Raw genomic sequence first — 19,998 nt, 5'->3', positions numbered from 1 at the left:
ACACGTTCCCGATACTTTAAGCTTAACTGGTGTACCTTTAGTGGGGTGATTAATCACGTTCCCTTTGATGATCGCAGAACAGTTACCACAATTGTGGCATGGCAGTGTACCTTTGTACTTATCCGTGTTGATCTTCTTTGGATTCTTGATAATTTCTTTGATATTTTTTGTTCTTTCATATGCAAAAATCGGTGAATTTGAGAAGATGCCTTTAAAGTCTTCCTCCAACGCCAGCAATGGCCAATGTTTGATTATTGTTTTTTTGATACTATAACTGCGTGTAGAAAATTTTGATACAAATACAGATCTTTGTTCCTCTTGCTTAGTTCTGGATGCTAACAAATGTTTTCTCTGCAATTTATCCGCTCTTTCCGCAGCGGCCTCCAGAATTCGGTCGGGATATCCCCAGTTGCGAAAACGGAAGGTGTTTTTTCAGGGGTGGTTGGTGGAAACTTCTGTAATGTAACAGATTATTTCTGTCCGTACTTTTTGTAAACACGCTTGTTGTTAACTGCCCTTCCTCATTGGTTATTGCTACATCCAGAAATGTGATGCTCTTTTTGTTTATGGTGAATGTAAATTGAATTCTTTCATTGATTTCATTCAGACTTATGAAATCAATGAAAGAATTCAATTTACATTCACCATAAACAAAAAGAGCAGAAGTTTCCACCAACCACCCCTGAAAAAACACCTTCCGTTTTCGCAACTGGTCAGAGTAAAGAGAATAGCTTCAACAGAAGAGTTATATAACAAACATAAAGCAGAAACATTGAATAAATTCAAAAACAGAGGATATCCCGAACCCATTCTGGAAGCCGCTGCGGAAAGAGCGGATAAATTGCAGAGAAAACATTTGTTAGCATCCAGAACTAAGCAAGAGGAACAAAGATCTGTATTTGTATCAAAATTTTCTACACGCAGTTATAGTATCAAAAAAACAATAATCAAACATTGGCCATTGCTGGCGTTGGAGGAAGACTTTAAAGGCATCTTCTCAAATTCACCGATTTTTGCATATGAAAGAACAAAAAATATCAAAGAAATTATCAAGAATCCAAAGAAGATCAACACGGATAAGTACAAAGGTACACTGCCATGCCACAATTGTGGTAACTGTTCTGCGATCATCAAAGGGAACGTGATTAATCACCCCACTAAAGGTACACCAGTTAAGCTTAAAGTATCGGGAACGTGTGACAGCAGCAACCTTATATATATGCTAAGATGTCCGTGTGGATTGTCCTATGTGGGCAAAACCCAAAGAAAAATAAAAACTAGACTAACGGAACATAAGAGTAACATAAGATTGAAGAATACCAAATCAACTGTGGCAGTTCACTTCAATGAAGCGAAACACAATCCGGCACAATTAAAATTTTGCATACTAGAACTGGTGTCAACTCGACCTGGTACAGACAATAACACTGAACTTTTAAAAAGAGAAACATTTTGGATGAATTTTCTTTGCACGCTGCACCCGAAAGGGTTAAATGAGAGGATGGAACTCAGTTGCTTCATTTAAACTCATAAGTGTCTAACATTTTGATATATTTTGATGAGATTGGATGACATGTAGATGTTTGTTTTAATGAACATGGTAAATTTGGAGTAGTTGACAGTCACGTTTAAATATGGATATTTAATATGTTCCTGTTAAATTTACCTATGTATTTATTGGTTTGTTTACAATGAGGGAGTTCACCCACATTCAATTACGGAGGCACCCCTCCCTACTCACTCATGTCTAATACACTATGGCTGACACACTACCACGTTTAGTGAAGTCCGTTTTTTAGTTTAGTTATCCACACATAGATCACGTGCTCGGACGAGCGGTGATAGAGTAGAAGTAGGCTAGAGCGACGCACGCTGAACATCGCAACAAGACGGAGGAAAGGAGAAACCGCCATGGGCGTCCGTTCACAAGCTACCCGGTAAGAGGAGTTATGGGCAGAGATCTAAATGGCTCTAACTACCGTTATGAGACCGTTTTGAGTGACTAGGTACTTTTGTTATTGGTTACAGTTACGAAGTTATATTAATGAAAAACGGCGAGTGAAGTTTACATACATACATGTAAGTACAGCTATAATAGCACAGCATGAAGGACATTGGGAAGTAGCCCGGATACAAAGTTAACAACAGAAAGGGTTATAAGGTGTATTATTTAGACAGCACGTAATGGAAATGTTCGGAAGTGAATTTAAATTATTTTGTTGAATTATTTTGTGAATACAAGCCTGTAGATATACATGAATGTACCGACATATTGTTATACCTTTACAGAACGAAGTCCCCTGAGGAAGGGCATTTTTTTGCTTGAAACGCATTGGGCAGATTGAAAAATTTTGAAATCAACAGAAAAAACTGAAATGTTAATGATGAAACAATTAACATAATAACGAAAATTAAAAAGACGTAAACATGAACAATATGTGAAGAAGACATTATTTCACAAGTTATGAAGAGATTTGAAGTGTGCGATGTGATTGTGGTACTTGGGAGCAAGTAACGCGTGTCGACATTCATTGTACCTCCCATGCTCAGTGGGAGCATCACATGAGCACCAACTACACTGTGCAAAATTAAAAAAATATAAGAGTATTGATCAAACCGAGTGCGGAGCCATACCCATTGTGGTGGTTATATGTATTTATGTAGTGTCAACCTCTGTTTGTTCATTTTAGAGCGATTGATTGTGAGTATGTCTGAAAATGAAACCCTATCTTACAGTGAGGAACATATAAAAAACCTTCTTGCAGCCCCACCGTTATTCGCTTCTGCGTCTTTAAGTACCTCTGCACAAAATCAAAATGAGACAGATAAATTGATCCGTTTGAAGAAAAAACAAATCCGAACGGACCTTCACGGTCATTTTTTATTGCAACACCTCAGAGCTGGAACCATTCCAGGTGGCTTACAGATCAAGAATGTCCCCGTAATTTTCACAGAGGACCCAATCTATAAAAAGGGCTACAGCTATATTGAGACAAAGTGTAGCCGGGATCTCATGGTCTTAACGATTGAAACAGCCCAACGACTCTCCAAGGATCAACTTGAGGAAATAGGTGCTTTGGAAAACGCTATTTCCACCAACCAATTAATCACTGACTCAAAAGCGTTACTTGAAAAAGTTGACAAGGAAATTGGTGAATTCAGAGATCATACAATAAATCAAAAGACTACTCAATTTGAGAAAGATCAGAAAACCTTCAACCTAGAAAAAGTGTATCCTTTCTTACAACAAGACTTTTACCTCAGACCAGAATCTCGGAGATTTCTCCACGACCATCAAGGGAGATCGCAATCTAAATTTATCACATTTTCAGACACATCGTCATCTGGGAGTAATAGCGAAGGGGAAACCCCTGACCCAAGGAGGAATAACTCCAGAAGAGGATCATTCCATCAGGCACAACAGGGACAGTCGTCCTCTTTTTTAGGACGAGGACAGACAAAACCACGAGGGAAAACCAGAAATCAACCATGGGAGATGTCCACAAGCCGTCAGAATTACAAGAACTAGCATTATCGCCAATATTTTATCTGTCCTCAAAAATTCTGACTACCGAGGAAGAAAGCGTATTGTGCAAGGGCCGGACTTTTGTCCCTACAAAACGCACGGATTTTGTTCAACTGAAAACTGAGGCGTTAGAATTTTGCCGCAAGGTGAGACTCAGAACTTACTTCTTGGACAACCCATATAATGAGACTCAGAACTTACTTCTTGGACAACCCATATAATACACCAATGGAAACAACGGGACTGAGAAATAAATCAGTGTTTTGTCCTCCACCTAATAAAATTCCAAAAGAGGTAATCACCTTTGAAAAAACAATTTTATCAGCAATTTCTGATATGGAAACCAAAAAGAACTGGGTCAAACATAACATCACTAAAAAGGAATCAGAAGCATTAAAGAATTTGAAAAAGGATACATCAGTGGTGATTAAACAAGCGGATAAAGGTGGATCGATAGTAGTGTGGGATAGGTCACTATATACCATTGAGGTAAAAAAACAAGTTGAGGATATCTCCTGCTATCGTAAACTAACAAAAGATCCCACTGCGGAGTTTAAAGGTGAACTTCATGCTATGATTGATGAGGGATTTAGTCAAGGATTTTTAGGAAAAAAGGAAATGGAATACTTAAAAACAAAACATCCGAGAGTCCCAGTATTTTATGTATTACCAAAAATACATAAGAACGAGAAAACACCACCGGGCAGACCAATTGTTTCTGGCTGTGGTTCCCTGATTGAACCAGTCGCAAAATTTGTTGATTTTTTTCTGAAACCTTTTATGACATCAGTAAAATCGTAAGTGCAAGACACAACGGATTTTATCAATAAAATATCAATGATAGAATTCGATAAAGATAAATCCTGGATGGTCACAATGGACATCACGTCCTTGTATACGAAGATCCCTCAAGAAGAAGGACTATATGTCCTGGAGTCAATTCTGGATGAGAGGGTCAGACCCCATAAGATCCCTACATCTTTTATTCTAAAATTGGCAACGTTTGCACTTAAAAAAAACTATTTCAGTTTTGACTGAGAATTTTACCTCCAAACAAGCGGAGTAGCGATGGGTTGTCCTTTCGCCCCGGAATTGGCGATTCTCTTTATGTCGAAGTATGAGGAAACATTCGTGTACACAAACAATCCATATGCACACTGGATTGATAATTGGAGTCGATACATCGACGACATTTTCTTTGTGTGGACAGGCATTGAAGAGGACCTTTTAAAATTCTTCGATTGGATTAATAATAGAACTGCAACCATCAAATACAGTACTAGCTACTCAAAAAGTAAAATGCCTTTTCTGGATGTGGAAATTTATCCTTATGGAGGTGGGTTAGTGACGACCTTATACAAAAAGCCAACTGACCGCAATAAGGCGCTACATTATAAAAGCAACCACCCACGCAGCCTCAAAGATAATTTGCCATTTGGGCAATATCTTAGGATCCGACGGAATTGTCACGACAAAGAGGAGTACCAAAGACATGCTGAAAACCTGACTGCAAATTTAAAACAACGTGGCTACCCTAAAAAATTGTTAAGAAGATCCATGAAGAGAGCATGGTGGACCCCTCTTGAATGTTTGCTTGAAAGGAAAACCAAAAAAGAATCTGAAAGGATGGTCTTTGTTTCGACTTGGGGCCCGAACTCAAACATGCTGAAGAAAGTGGTTAGGAACAATTGGCATCTATTAAAAAACTTAGACACATCCTTCAGCAAAGAACCCCTTTTTGCATTCAAGAAAAATTCAAGTATTGCCAATCAACTGATTCGCGCAGCACTGCCACAAACAACAACACCAGATTTAAGAACAATGTTGAGGTTACCTCCCGTTCAGGGCCATCACAAATGTGGGTCATGCAACTGTTGCAGTACAACCGTGGAAGGGTCATTTTTCAGCCATAACAACATAGGATGGAAACATGATGCCTTCACGAATTGTAAATCAAGATATGTGGTCTACACTATAAAATGCCCCTGTGGACTCATATATATTGGTAAGACAAATCAAGAAGTCCGAGCTCGGATCCAACAACACAAATCAAGAATCAAGAACAATGTGTTGACTGCCCCATTGGTGAATCATTGGCGCATAAATAACCATAAAGAATCAGACGTGATGTGGACTGTGATCTCTAAGATAGAGAAAGATATAAGAGGAGGGGACCAGGACCTGAAATTATCTAAACAGGAGGCTATGTTAATTGTGAAATTTAACACCGCCACGCATGGACTCAATGAGCTCTCTGAAATATATAAATTAGGTTGAAATCCAACCCCCGTTATGAGGCACAGCGTATGGAAATTAGTCGATCGGTCTAATCTGTTACCTGGATGCTATTTACAAGGGACCATGATATCCACTCCAATATGGCCGCCTCAGTAGCTTTATTCGAGCACACAATAAGAATTTCTAAACGTGTCAAACACATCACCACACAATGAGGTTTGACCCGTGATTGTAAACAATATACCGCCAACGCCATTTCAATAGAACGCCCGGAAAGACATCGAAAATGTAATGTCATAAGATGACTTCAAGTATAAGAGCGCTGTATTCGAGTGAAACCACAACTCCCAGGATTCCTTCCCGGAACCGGAAGTGCGGCCGAGAGTGATTCCAGCTTGCGTGACTGTTGACACTTAGATACTTCTACTCCACACGGGTAAGCGTTATCCTAGTACAAACGGAGGTGGAACTATAGAAGTGGTTGCAAGAGTTTCGAATAGTAACAGCTTATGCATCATCTTTAGGAACCACGAACCCCATGTGACTTCCCCCTGCGGGTAACGGGGACAGCAAATCCTCCCCACGGAAGCGCGCGGACATCCACCATAGCGCTGAGCCTTGCAGCGTAACGGGGACACCCACCCATCCCCCGAATTAGGTAAGAACCTGGGGACACGTGCACATTGTTCAAACGTTTGCCCCCTCCCAAATGGTCCGGTAGAAATAACGGGGCATCTCCTCTGTAGTAAGCACCGTTAGCCTTTGAGACGCTTACCCAGCAAAATCACCCAAAACTATGTAATTTCCCTTTCAGGACTGGCCACACTCCAGGCTCCACAAGCAACATCCAAATTAAAGTAAGTGCATTTTCACTCAGTCTGGTGCGAAAGGAAGACGGGTATGGAAATGGTTGAATGACGAAGTGTTTTTTCGAACACAGATGGTGTCATTTGGATTACTGGTGTGTGTCGACGGGTGACCTACGCAACCGCAGATCGTTCTATTTGATTTTAGAGGTAAGATACGGCGGCTTGAGTAATAGGGGGCGTAAGCAAGGTTAACATCAATTTTTGATATGACCCTAAAGGAAGGCCTTTTTGTTCTCCTTTTCTCCACAGCTTATTTGTCCTGGTGAGAACTCCGCGACTAGTGTGAGTTCGAAACGCGTAGACAATCTTTTTCGCCATCTAAAACAAAGGAGCAATAGAAAGAAAATCCCCCCAAAAATTTGTTAATATTGAAAATTTATTGTATATGGCGCACTGTGAATATTTGGGATTCCAGGTTTTGTGATAACACTTTTTGTTATGTATGGATGTGAATGTATGAGGGTATGATTGTTTTAACACTAATGCTATTGTGAATATTGTAAATGTTTTTTTGTGAATATTGTGTAAATATATGTATATTGAGAAGAGGTTGCATAATGTATAATGGATTGGTGAAATAATAACCAATATCCTTGCTTTGAAAATATTCAAAAATAAAATAGTGGATTCATTCAAAACTTTTACGTGTTATTTGACCATATTGCACAATTCTTATGGTCTGACAAACTAAAAATAATTAGTGGTGACAGTACTGGCATTCTGTTTGTTCATTGATATTTTGTGACTTAGCCTTGCTGTTGGGGGCCCAGACCCAGTGGTGGTTTTTGCTATGTAGTACCATGGCTTGTATAAATTTGAATTTAGCATTCCTGGACACCCTCCTATGGTGACCCAGGATGTTCTTCCATTCCCCGTCCGTTATGGCCTCCCCTGTATCCGTAACCCAAGTCTCCCTGAGTGCGGTGAGGGGCAAAGCTGCATGTTCCCTGATGCCCACATAGAGCCACTTTACTAGGTCTCCACCCGTCCCCCTATAATGGAGGAGATGAACCAGTTCGTGCTGGTCTGGCTTTGTGCGTTGTGGAGCCCAGGTGAGTTGTACATAGTGGGTCACCGAGGCGTGTAGGAGATACAGTCGTTGTGATCAGAGCGCTTTACATCAGGCATAAGGTGAAACATTCAAAGGGAGCAAATGCATACAGGGAAAAAACATAGTCTGCGGGTAACGGGGTGTCACAACATTGAGAGAACTTGTTCTGAAACGCAAATAGGAAGACCATTCAAGTTCGTGTGGGTCATCATTTCTCTTGGCAACAGAATGTTCTGAGCCCAAAACCATTTAAGTACATGCAGGTCACACATTAAGCGCACCAGCGAATAACAGTAGTTTGGGGATTGTCGCTCGTGACGTGGTTGTCTCAATTTAAGATAGGAAATTGCTCATCAGAAATAATTTTGTTTCCTTTTTAAAGAGAGGGATAGAGGAGATTTTTCTGATGTGAGGTGGAAGGGAGTTCCAAATTCTGGGAGCTGCCCCAGAGAATGCTCTGTTGGAGCTTTTAGACTTTTTGAAACGTGCGGGTTTCAGAAGTAGATTGTTTGCACTCCTTGAATGTCTATTTCCTCCAGATAGGCTGAGTTTTTGGGCTAGGTATTGAGGGGTGTTGTGGTGTAGCGCCTTATGTGTGATGCAGGCCATTTTTAGGTGGATTCAGGCTTCGTAGGGTAACCAGTTGAGTGCTTTCAGGTGTGGCGATATGTGATAAAATTTCCTAGAGCCTGTTAAAAGTCTTGCTGCAGCATTGAGACAGGCCTTTAGCGGGGCGGTTGAGAGTTTGGGAAGACCCGCGAGGGTGGTGCATCCATACTCCAGTCTAGAAATAACTAAGGATTGGACTGCAGATTTGAGGTCCGCGTTACCGAGAAAAGGTTTCATTTTTCTGAGATAGCTGAGATGGAAGCGGGCATTTTTAGCCAATGAGTTGACGTGGTTTTTACATGTTCAAGTTCTTATCCAACGTGATTCCAAGTGATACGGAGGAGTCCACTACTGTTGGCGTGCAGTTCAACGCCGTGATAGTTTTGATCCATTCCTTTGTCTCTGTGGTGTTCTTAGGGGGGGGGAGATTAGAAGAAACTCTGTTTTTTGAGAGTTTAGCTTGAGGAAGTTGGACTGTCTTTTTGAGTGCTGTATTCATTGACCTTAGATCTTCGATGGAGGAGATCTTGATGTACAATTGGGTGTCATCCGCATACATGTGGAATGAAATGTTCTCCAATTGTAATAGCTCGGTGAGTGGCTCGACGTATAGGTTGAATAGCATGGGAGATAGTGTGGAGCCTTGAGGAACTCCCAATAGGTTAGGGGAGGGAGCTGAAAGATTGTTGTTGATCAAGTAGGATTGTGTTCTGTTTTCCAGGAAGGATTTGAACCACTGAAGGACCTTACCAGAAAAACCCATCCTGTATTGTAGTCTTCTTAGTAGTTTGTCGTGATTGACCGTATCGAAGGCTGAGGAGAGGTCGAGTAACACTAGCAGGCAGATTTTGTTGTGGTCCAGGGCTTGCAGGGCGTCATCTACTATATGTAAGATGGCTGTTTCTGTGTTATGCCCAGGTCTGAAACCCGATTGAAAAGTGTTCAGTAGATTGAAGTTCAAAATTGGTTTAGTTGTTGCTGAACACATTTTTCCAGGACCTTGGCTAGCATGGGAATATTGGTTATTGGTCGGAAGTTGTTGGGGGTCGGAGTTATCTGCCGTAGGTTTTTTTAGGATAGGGGTGACTTGCCCTGTTTTTAAGCAATCTGGGATGTGACCTTGCGCTAGAGAGGCATTGATGATATTAGTCCACATAGGAGAGATGATGTGGAGGAGGTGAGGTAAGCAATTTGAAGGGACAGGGTTGTTAAAGTGGTTATTAAATTTGGTTGTTGCAATAATATTGGTGATTTCATTGAGATCATAGGGTTTAAAAATGGACCAGAGAGAGTTATGTTTGGGCTGTGGTAGCTCAGGTATTGCTGGCATCATGACTAGGTTGCCCTTAAGGGTGGCTGAGTTGAGTGCTGCTACACTAAGTTCGAGTTGAACAGAGTTAGTTTTAGCAGAGAAAAATGAGGGGACATCTACACTATTCAACTGTGACTTCGATGTTAGGAGTGAAGATTTAGCTAATTTGTTAGATTGTTGTTTCAGGATTTCAAAGAGTTTCTTTGGTCTGTTTTTGGCTTTGTCTAGTTCTGACCTGAAGAAAACTTTTTTTGAGTGTAAGATACTTTTATTGTAAAAGTTTCTCGATTTCTGGAGAAGTTTGAGATGATTAGGGGAGGGATGTTGCCTCCATTTCCGTTCCGCTGATCTGAGTTTGCGTCTCTCTTCAGTTAAGGCATCGCTGAACCATGGATTATTATCTTTTTCCCGAATTCTTTTGAGTTTTGGTGGGGCGGCTTGCTCGAAGACTTTGGTCATTACGGAGTTGTAGTGGGCTGTGAGGTCATTGACGTCTAACCCGTTACTAGGGGGAGTGAGATCCTTCTCACATTAAGAGGCCAGGCTGCTCCAATGGATGTTTTTGGTGTCTCTTATCCAATTTGTGTGCTTGCATTGTTGCAGGAAGAGTTTCTTGAGTGCGGAAGGGATTTGGAAAGTGATAATGTGGTGGTCTGACCAGTCGCAAGGCATAACCGAGAGTGAGTCAATATTATTTTGATTAGATATGATCCAGTCTAGAGTGGCACCCTTTGAGTGTGTCGGCATGGTGATAACTTGGGTCAAGGAGTGGCCCGCTAGGAAAGTTTTAAGGGCGTTAACCTGCTTGTCCAGGGTGTTATCCCAGTGTAGATTAAAGTCACCCAGGAATATGTCTTTGGAGTGGGGGGAAACGTTTGAAGAAATAATTTCCATAAGCTGTTCAGTGAATTCAGCATTCATCCCTGGGGGATGGTAAAGAATGTGTAGTTTGTAAGAGTGGGTACTTGGAGAATTGACATAGATCCCTAAATATTCACACGAGACAAGATATTCTGAGTGAAATTTCGAGATGGCGATGTCAGCCCGATGTATGCAGGCTAAGCCTCCTCCGGTCTTGTGCGTTCTGTCTAATCTAATGATGTTGTAATCGGGTGGGACAAGAAGATCTAGGCAAGGGGAGGATGCCTCATTAAGCCAGGTTTCTGTGAGGATGATTATATCAATTTTCCTGATGAGGACAAGGTCGGCGATGTCTGATGCGTGTTTTGATGCAGATCTGCAGTTCCGTAAAAGACAAGAGAGCAAGTTACCGGCGCTCTTTGCAATAGTCTCAATTTGTGCGGTTAACGATTGAAGATTGAGATGACAAAGGAAAAGGAGGCATAATGAAATACGGTCATTAACTAGGATCACACAATTTTATCAAACAAGTATACCATTTGGTTCCAAGTATCCTACTTTCACATTGCCCAATTTAGCCACTAGATAAAGAGATGGGGGCTTGGTGATTCATAAAACTGGGTGGGCAGTAGAAGCCACATGACGACTTAGCTCGAGGTTCCAAAAATCTTTCGGAGTCAGGGCTCAGGATTTGTCTCTGGCCTTCAGTGGTTCGCATGTCTCTAGAAAAGTGATTATAGGCATGTTCAAAAAGCTGGCATTTTGTTGCAAGATCAACTGAATTTATTTTCTCCACTCAAATCCCTTATTGACGTCATGATAATCCTAGTTTAAAATACATCTGAAACTCCACTTGCCAATTGTCAATGACATGGTGAGTTACGTAGAGCGTCTATAGATATATGGCCCTGCATTCGTACAACTCACACTCCTCACCTTACAATTACACAGGTTCACCACTCAATGCACTCACAGGGTATTCTGCTCTTCCATTACTCGCACAGCTCTCCCTCCACTCACATGAACACACTGATCACATGGGCACCCCAATCACCCAGTACTTATTTAGGCATACCTTTCACTCAGCACTCACAACGCTGACCATGCAGCCACACAATTAACTGTAACCCAGCAGTGACACGGGCACACCTTTCACACAGCACACATTAAAATTACCCAACACTTGTAAACATGCACATATTTCTAATGCATCCACAGAATATCTGTTAATACTAGATACCTATTCAGTTCCATCTGCAACCACAGGGTGGGTGCTACACGGAAGCCAAATCTAAAAAAAGTAAGTCTCAGAAGTACTGAAATACATCCGTGAAGGTGCTCAAACAAAAATCTCAAAGCACTATACAACACATTAACTCATCAGGAATTACGCATAGAATTATGTATGTGTTGGGAGTACTGTTCTCCAGAATCAGTGACGTGTGTTTACTAACACTATTAGTTTTATTCTGAATCACTCAGTTCCCACACCTTTGCTTTAATACCTTTAGTAACAAAAAATGTGCACCCTTCCTTTCTGCACCCACTGTGTCCTTGGCTCCTATTGAAAATCTAGTATTAAGTGAATTGTAGTAACTATATAGCGTTAGGAGGCACACAGTGCATATTTGGTCAGTTTGAATACATACTCTATCTAGGACTTGTGTCTGACCCTTTGAGGAGGGCATGGTGAAAGCATGGGCTACTAGCCCTCAGTCTTGAGGCTGGGGTTGTTTGCCTCTGATGTTCATGAATCCATTCTATTACGGCTGTGAAATTGGGTCAAGTACATCCTCTTTTGTACTTGAGTCTCAGTGGTAGCAATGGAAAGCAGTCACAGGCTTCTCAGGGAGATAGTGTGTGGGGTGCACAAACCCAGAACTCAACCACCCATCAGAACAATATCTGTTTGCCCAGTACAGTGCTTAACTTGGATAAGAAAAGTACTCACCTAAATGAAATTCCACATAGGAATAGTAGCATGTGATAATAATATACATAGGTGCATGAGCTACTGTGCCCCCCGTCCCCTGCCCCATTTCCCTGGAGTCCATCCTTATGTGAATCTAGGCAGTTCCCAATTAGGTTAGAGGATTCTGTGCAACATGAATCAAGGCTCAGGCACAGATACCCCAGTTCAATAATGCTTGAGCTCAGTTCAATACAGTCTCTTTGAAGCATTCTCACCACAACGCAGGTATCCATGTCCTTTCGATAGCAAGTGTATTCAATCCCTCCCACTTCTAGGATGAGACGTGGTGGTTGCAGAAGTGGCCCTCAATATCCACAGGCTGCAAAAGGATGGGTAGCTAGCTTGGTAGCCAAGAGTTCTTCGATGAATGCAGATACTGGCATGGGGGCAGACAGCAGGCATTGAACCCACATCTGGGTTACTTGGTGTTGAGCAGCAGATGGGCAGCCACATAGACAGGGATACAGCAGCATGCTACCAGTCATGGGGCACACTTTGTAGATGCAACAGCCACAAGCACAGGTCTTGGCTTTGACTGCAAATACCTCCATAAGCACGATTTGTTTCACTTTAGCAGCACAGACACCCACAATCATTCCTATTGCACTGCGGCGAGGTTTGCTGCCAAGCCCCTATTTCCATTTGGCACCTCACTTCTGGAGGGACTGTGCCCATACTATCAGGCTAATCAACTGGTCTCTGCGGACTCCTTTCCCCTGAGCAGACCATCAGTTTGGCTCGTACTACAACACCTCCTGCAGGGTTGACAGGATCTTTCCCTCTCAGCAGGCATACTGGCTTGCAAGCACCTAGGTTCCGAGCTACAGCTCTTCCAGCAAGGCAAAATATCAGGGAATAACCCATGCCATCTGGGAGGCTGGCTGTCAGACAGACACCAGATGTGGGTGCACAGCAGTCATCACAGTATGCTGCAGACCGGAGAATTGCTCCTCATAATACAGTAGTCTCCAGACGGAGGGTGGGAGCACACTGCCTAACATCCCAGCACTCAATTTGCCCCAATGCATCATCGTAAATGTAGTGCATGCTAACACTTACTTCTTAGTCTCCAGACGGAGGGTGGGAGCACACTGCCTAACATCCCAGCACTCAATTTGCCCCAATGCATCATCGTATATGTAGTGCATGCTAACACTTACTTCTTAGTCTCCAGACGGAGGGTGGGAGCACACTGCCTAACATCTCAGCACTCAATTTGCCCCAATGCATCATCGTAAATGTAGTGCATGCTAACACTTACTTCTTTAATTTTTCATCCTTGTTAGTGCAGCCTGTGCTGGACATGTGTTCCTGAATTCCTTTACTCATCAGTAGAGAGCAGCTAATCATTTTGTGGATGCTGGAAATGCTGCCCATAGTCTAATCGGGCCTCTGTACCACTCACTGGGTGCAGGTGCATCAACACAAGCTTGTCAGTTCAGTAGCTCAAGTGAGCCTTTTCAAACAGGAGGTTGGGAGCACACTGCCCCACATCCCAGCACTCAATTTGCCACAATGCATCATGGTAAATGCAGTGCATGATAATACTTACTTCAGTAGCAGTCTTTATTTGTTCACCCTTGTTGGTGCAGCCTGTGCTGTGTAACTCTCGACATGTGTTTCTGGATTCATTCCTTCATCAGTAGTTAGCAACTAGTCATTGTGGGGGTGCTGGAATTGCTGCCAAAGTCTCCTCGCGTCTCTGTACCACTCACTGAGCACAGTAGTCTCCAACCTGGAGTAATCATTACATAGGCACAAAGAGGTGTGACGTTTCAATACCTGGCTTATCAACACCCACACTGTACAGTGATCAGGAGGAATACAAAAGGCTGGGTCACCTAAAAGATCCTTTTTACACTTAACAAGAGACTTCAGTCTTACCCTTTACCTCCATTGTTTTCAAATGACAGTGCTGCAGGAAGACTAATCAGCAACTCCTCTCAACAAAGGGGATCCAATACCTTTCTAAATGTGTCTTGGCGTCTCTGCCCCTACTTAATTTTCTAGTTCTCCTTCCTCCAGCTTCAGGAACATCAGCAAAACACTTCCACTGCCTTGGAAAACAATCTCACATATTGCATGTACCACACTAGCCACAGACAAAAACGCGCACAACATATGTTTGGAATGTTCATATTAGGATTAATGCACTTTAGAAGAACTTTACACAAGTGGGGCCTCCACTCCAGTGACACAGATAAAAAGGTCTGGTCACTACTATGGATTCACAAAACACGGTAAGCTGCACCACTGACCTACATGCTATTAGCCCACTGTCAAGTAAATGTCAGACCAGATCACAGGACAGGTACAGGAACTCAGTCACATCAAGGGAAAGCATAGGCCTCAATACACTAGATTAGCATGAGGCTAGGGCCAAAACTAATCTCTAGGATACCAGAAACTCACAGATAGGTATTCAAGAAAGGGCAACATGACTGAATACCACGCAGGGGACATTTCCGTCCCAACAGCATGTTCAGGCAATTTGATATTTTCCTAAATCAACATGGCTTATTTTATGGTCTTTTCACTCTATACATGTTTAGGTGACAACTGTAAATCTGTATTGTGTACACTAAACAAATGCATATGTGTCTCAGTATATAGGCTTTGGTCTAAATGTACATTATTTCCATGCACACATGGAGGAATAGCTGCTCTGCATCCTGTAAATAGTAAGCAATGTGGATGTTTCATTTTCTTTTCTTCTGTAGAAGGTAGCAAAGAAAGCTGTTTGAAGCGATACCTGATGTCTGACTTACTTCAGGGAGATCTTCTCTATGTCATGGAGAGCTAAGCTGCAGCTTGGGGAGCTGACAGCTGCCAAAATCCAGTAACACAAAAAAGAAGATCTGAATAAGGAGAGCTGCTTCATAGCCTGTATACCTGATGAGAGGTCTAAAAGTCACAAACAACAGCCCCTCTAGAAGAGTTCAGAGTAAAAAGAATAATTTAACTGCAATACCTGAAGTGGTAGGATCTAAGGACATCTTCGTTCCTTGGCAACACAGTAAAAAGGCCTTCACACCATGGACCCGTGGTGTCTGCATGACACAGCTGAATTACTTTCCACCCACCAGTGTCAGTTTCCCTCAATGCCTTCCCACTACTCAACCACAACTCTAGCAGCACAGCTCAGTGTACCAAATAACAAAACATGAAAGCAATGACAATTAATAATCTTTAACACTTTGATGCCTCCTGGTAAAATGCGCTCTATAAATGCTACAATTGCAACATCCTGACCAAAGAAGACTTCATCCATGCTGAAAACTCTAGTAGCCAACAGAATCACCAGCAGACTAATGTCATCTTGACTAGCTCTGTATCAATCCAGTCAGAACTGTTGACAACTCCTTGCCTGCAAGGTATCTTCCCAAGGGACCTCTTAAGGTCTTACATAAACCCTCCCTAAAACAAACATGCCTTGAAACGAGATACTTCTTACTTATGACCAATAACAGGCTGTTTTAGTCAGAAAGATAGAAAGATATGCTTTAATACAAATATCTGCACTGGAGTACCAGCATGCTTATTACTTGAGCTCTTCCTTGCCTTTGATACTGTTCCTCATCCCAAGCTACTACAGAGACTTGTCAACATCAGACTGCAGGCATCGAACTGAAGCAGATTGCATCTTTTTATTCAGACAGATTATCATCCCACTTTATCCCTTCAGGTCACTCCATTTAATTCATAGCTAATGTATTTAATAATGCTACCTCCTCTATAAGACCTCTCCGCCAGATCTGATCTCCTCGTTCAACCTCAACTATTACTGTTATGCAGATAATATACAAATTGCATTTAAATATGAAAACCGATCTGACGTTGACTGGGCATTGCTTCAAGAGGTCAAATAAAGGATGATCTATATCCACAGAAAAATAAACAAGTCACAAATCATACTATTCATATATATGCCAAAATAATCAAACACCACCCATGAACAATATGGCCCCAGCAACCAGACCACCACAAAACAATTCAACCCTAGTGAGAAATCTAGGGCAACCAAGGACTCCAATCTCTCAAGCATAATAAGATTGGGTTTGTCCAATGTATTTAAACAGCAAAGTTTGTCACTTCTTTCCCTCATATTGGCTATAAAGATTGCTCTGCCCGCATTGCTTGAAATTCTTGACCTGCACAACTTGGTGGAAGTATTGGCACTCACCACACCCGGAAGGTTGGGTCTAGTTGCCCTCCTGGCAAAGACATAAGAGATGTGCCAGTGACAGGAGAGGTGGCATGACAGATGAGAGAGGCTGACCAATATAAGAAAGGGAGGCAAAAAAAAGGAAGTGAAGGACAACAGGAGGGATAGACATTAGTAAGAGAGCTGGCAGCATCCAGAGAGAGAAAGGCACAGCAATGAGAAGAGAAATGGAGTGAAAGAGAAGCAATGATCACAGAAAAAAAGCATGGTCAGTGAAAGACTTAGAAAAACAGACAGAAGAAGGACAGTGACAGGAAAAAAAGTGTTATTAACAGCAGAGTAAACAGTGACAGGCGATATGGCAGCAGAAGTAGAGGTGTTCACAAAAGAAAAGATGTTCATGACAGGCAGTGGTAAGAATGAGTAGGCAGTGGCAGGAGAAACTGAAGCAGGTCCGGTTCTAGAGGGTGGGTCAGGCCCACCCAAGATAGCCCCATGGCCCACCCAAAGGCCCTTCATAAGCAGAATAACATCTTCTGTTCTATTTCTTAATTTAAAAAAATAATAATCACACGGGCCTGTAGACTTGCAATCAAAGTGTAATTGTGCACCTTACATCTATAATGCAATGCTATGGGATTCTTTAAGCGCCTGGGGACAGGAGTGAGGACACGGTATATGGCTGCTATTTATTTTTTTCTTTTACCGGAGTTTTATATAGCACAAATTTGACCCGTAGGTATCAGAGCGCTTTACATGAGCACCAGTTGCATTACACAAGGCACATTAATTTTTTGTTAGGCACTGGGAGATTAAGTTATTTGCCCAGAATCACAGAATGTTGAGTGTCACTGCTGAGATTCGAACCTGGTTCCCCAAATTTGAGGTCGACTGCCTAGCCGTTAGACCACATCCTCTCCCCATTATGTGCACCTATAAACAGATGGGGTACCTGAGACACCCCCACTATATCGAGACCGCAAGCGCCTGCCACCCAGTAATTAATCGATGAAAACAGAAAGGTAAATTACTCGGTGTAATGCAGTACATTTTGTGATAGTATTACCTCATTTATTTTTAATGGGAACGTCTTAGAAAAGTTTTCACCTCGTTATTACCACTTCAACATCGAAATACAGACATAGGCAACTGAAAGGCGACCAGTGAACTTTTGCAAAGGGCTTTCAATAACACAGCAACACGTTAGTGCGGGGCAGATTTACAAGCCCCTTGCGACAACTTTACGTCAGCGTTGCGTTACTTCTGTGAAGCTGAGGCGTTGTAACAAATGTGCCATGTTGCGACATATTTACAACGTGACGCATCTAGGGAGATGCGTCACGTTGTAAAGCCCTGTGCTACATTATACCTATGTCAGGTATAATGTATGCAGGGTGGGCGTTCCGACGTAAGAAAGCCTCGTAAAAGTGAGGCAGTGAAATCCACAAGTAGGCGTAAGAAGTGACGCAGCATGAAAGGGATAGGAATAGGAATTCCTGCCAATTGCTGGAGTTGCGTCGTGCTTGCGACATGACTCCAGCAATGCGCTGCCATTACGCCAAAAGATGCGTCTCGCATCTGTCTATCCTTGCGCCGCATTGTAAATACGAAGCATCCATGGGAGAGCAGGGTTTTTTTTACGTGACGCAAATTCACTGACGCTTCTCTGCTAATATAAGAAGATGCTCCAGTTCTTGTGAATCTGCTCCTGCGTTTTTAGAACATTCGATCTGTTTGAGCTAGAAGCAACATTTTGGTTTTGTCTGCAAATCATGCAGCAGACGGTTCCAGCCCAAAAAAATCAGGTATGAAAACTCTTGACATTAGGGCCATTCATGGAATTAAGATTTTTAAACAATGCACTAAGGGCTCTTCTTGGCAATTGGACGCAGGACCAATCACATTGCTGCCAGCGATCTTGGACCTTTCATAGTCATCAAGAGGGCACGGAGAAATAAGAGGCCACAGGGCAGGGGCTGGAGCTGGATGATGGGGAGGTTGATACATACATGATGGATGCAAACAGCCTCAGAAAGGAGTGGTTTATTTGTATTTGAGCTGAAAACAATGGAAAGTGAAAACATAAGAAAGAGGAGTGATAGGAATAGAAGAACGCGGGCTATGATGATAACAAAAAAGAAAATAAGCAAGAGAGCAACAAAATAAAAAGAAGGGTACGACAGGATAATTCAAATAAGAGAGGGCATGAGCACAGAGAGGAATACGATTAAAGTCTGAGACAAGAAAGAAGGACATAAAAGGGACCAATACGTTGGGAAGGGCAGAGAAAGGAACATAAATTGATTATTGATAAAGGATGCAAAAGAATGAACTATGTGAATAGAGTGAGGGAGGAATAGCAGGAAAATTATGTTCAAGAAAAGTGAAAATGGCTATGAGACGTGCAGGTACGAGTGAAGGAATGAACAACTGGTAAGGAAGCGATCTGGAACACAGCTCTCCCTAAACTAGGCAATGTGCTGAAATTGACACTTACCTTCCTACTCCCAGCTGAGTGTCTTTAAAATCCAATATCTCGCTTTTGAGTCTCCAGTAGTTAAAACTGAAGGAGGGGGAAGCCAATTGGAAAGCAACATTATACTGATTGACATATTAGGGGCGGTCGTAGGCGGGGCAAGCCAGTTGTACCGCCCCGTAAAGCTGTCGCTATAGGTGATAATAATAAAGTCCCTCCCCGGAAACGAGGAAGGAGCAGTCCTGGAAGTTGACAGCACAACCCGCCCCGGATATGACGAGCCCGACTGCACCGGAATTCACAGCCCCAGAAGTCCGGAGCCTGTGGTCCGCTATCCTAGGGTTCAAAGACAGGCAGACCTGTTTGTGTTATCTGGGCTTCTACCGTTGTAATATTTTATTTAATATATAGCGCGGATTTACCCGAAGGTGTCAGAACGCTTCACAATAGGAACAGAACCGATGCCGGGCGACTCAGGTTCCGGATAGACAGCATCCAAGGTTGCTAGGATCAGCACATTGAGTTCCACTTGCTAATAAAGACAGATAAAGGTAGGCGAGCCAAGAAAACCGGGAGAGCCGAGCGAAGGGTTCGTTCTGGCTTTAAGCGCCCTTGCAGACGAGCCTTGAAAATATTTAGCATGTGAATCATGCAACAGTCTGGCGCACAACGACACTTGGGCTGAACGGGCTTTAGTCCTCTCCCGTCAGTTCTGTGAGATGGTCTGGCTGGGCTGGGGCTGCAGCCTGGTCTCCAGCTCGGACACTTCAAAAGTGTTCGTTTCAAGCACATTTGAAATGCAACATTCTTCATTAGCTGTCCTGCCTATTCATTCCCCTGCCAATGAAGATTATGAGGTGTAAAAACGGCAGCACAGACACAAGCTGTTGTAATTACAGCCCAAACTATCAGCAAATGG

The 19,998-nt window shown here is 42.5% G+C and overlaps 1 protein-coding gene across 1 annotated transcript in view; it reads right to left on the bottom strand.

The window, feature by feature from the left end:
- Positions 1-19,234, bottom strand: part of ARMH3 (armadillo like helical domain containing 3) — a 693,715-nt gene extending 674,481 nt beyond the window's left edge. The window contains exon 1 of the mRNA XM_078643614.1: positions 19,101-19,234. The gene's annotated coding sequence lies outside the window, so the exon portion shown is untranslated. The remainder of the gene's footprint in view (positions 1-19,100) is intronic.
- Between the last annotated feature and the right edge of the window lie 764 nt (positions 19,235-19,998).

This window comes from Lissotriton helveticus, chromosome 5_1 (genome assembly GCF_964261635.1).
Source record: "Lissotriton helveticus chromosome 5_1, aLisHel1.1, whole genome shotgun sequence".
NCBI classification, from domain to species: Eukaryota; Metazoa; Chordata; class Amphibia; order Caudata; family Salamandridae; genus Lissotriton; species Lissotriton helveticus.
This window is presented reverse-complemented; position numbering and strand designations above follow the sequence as displayed.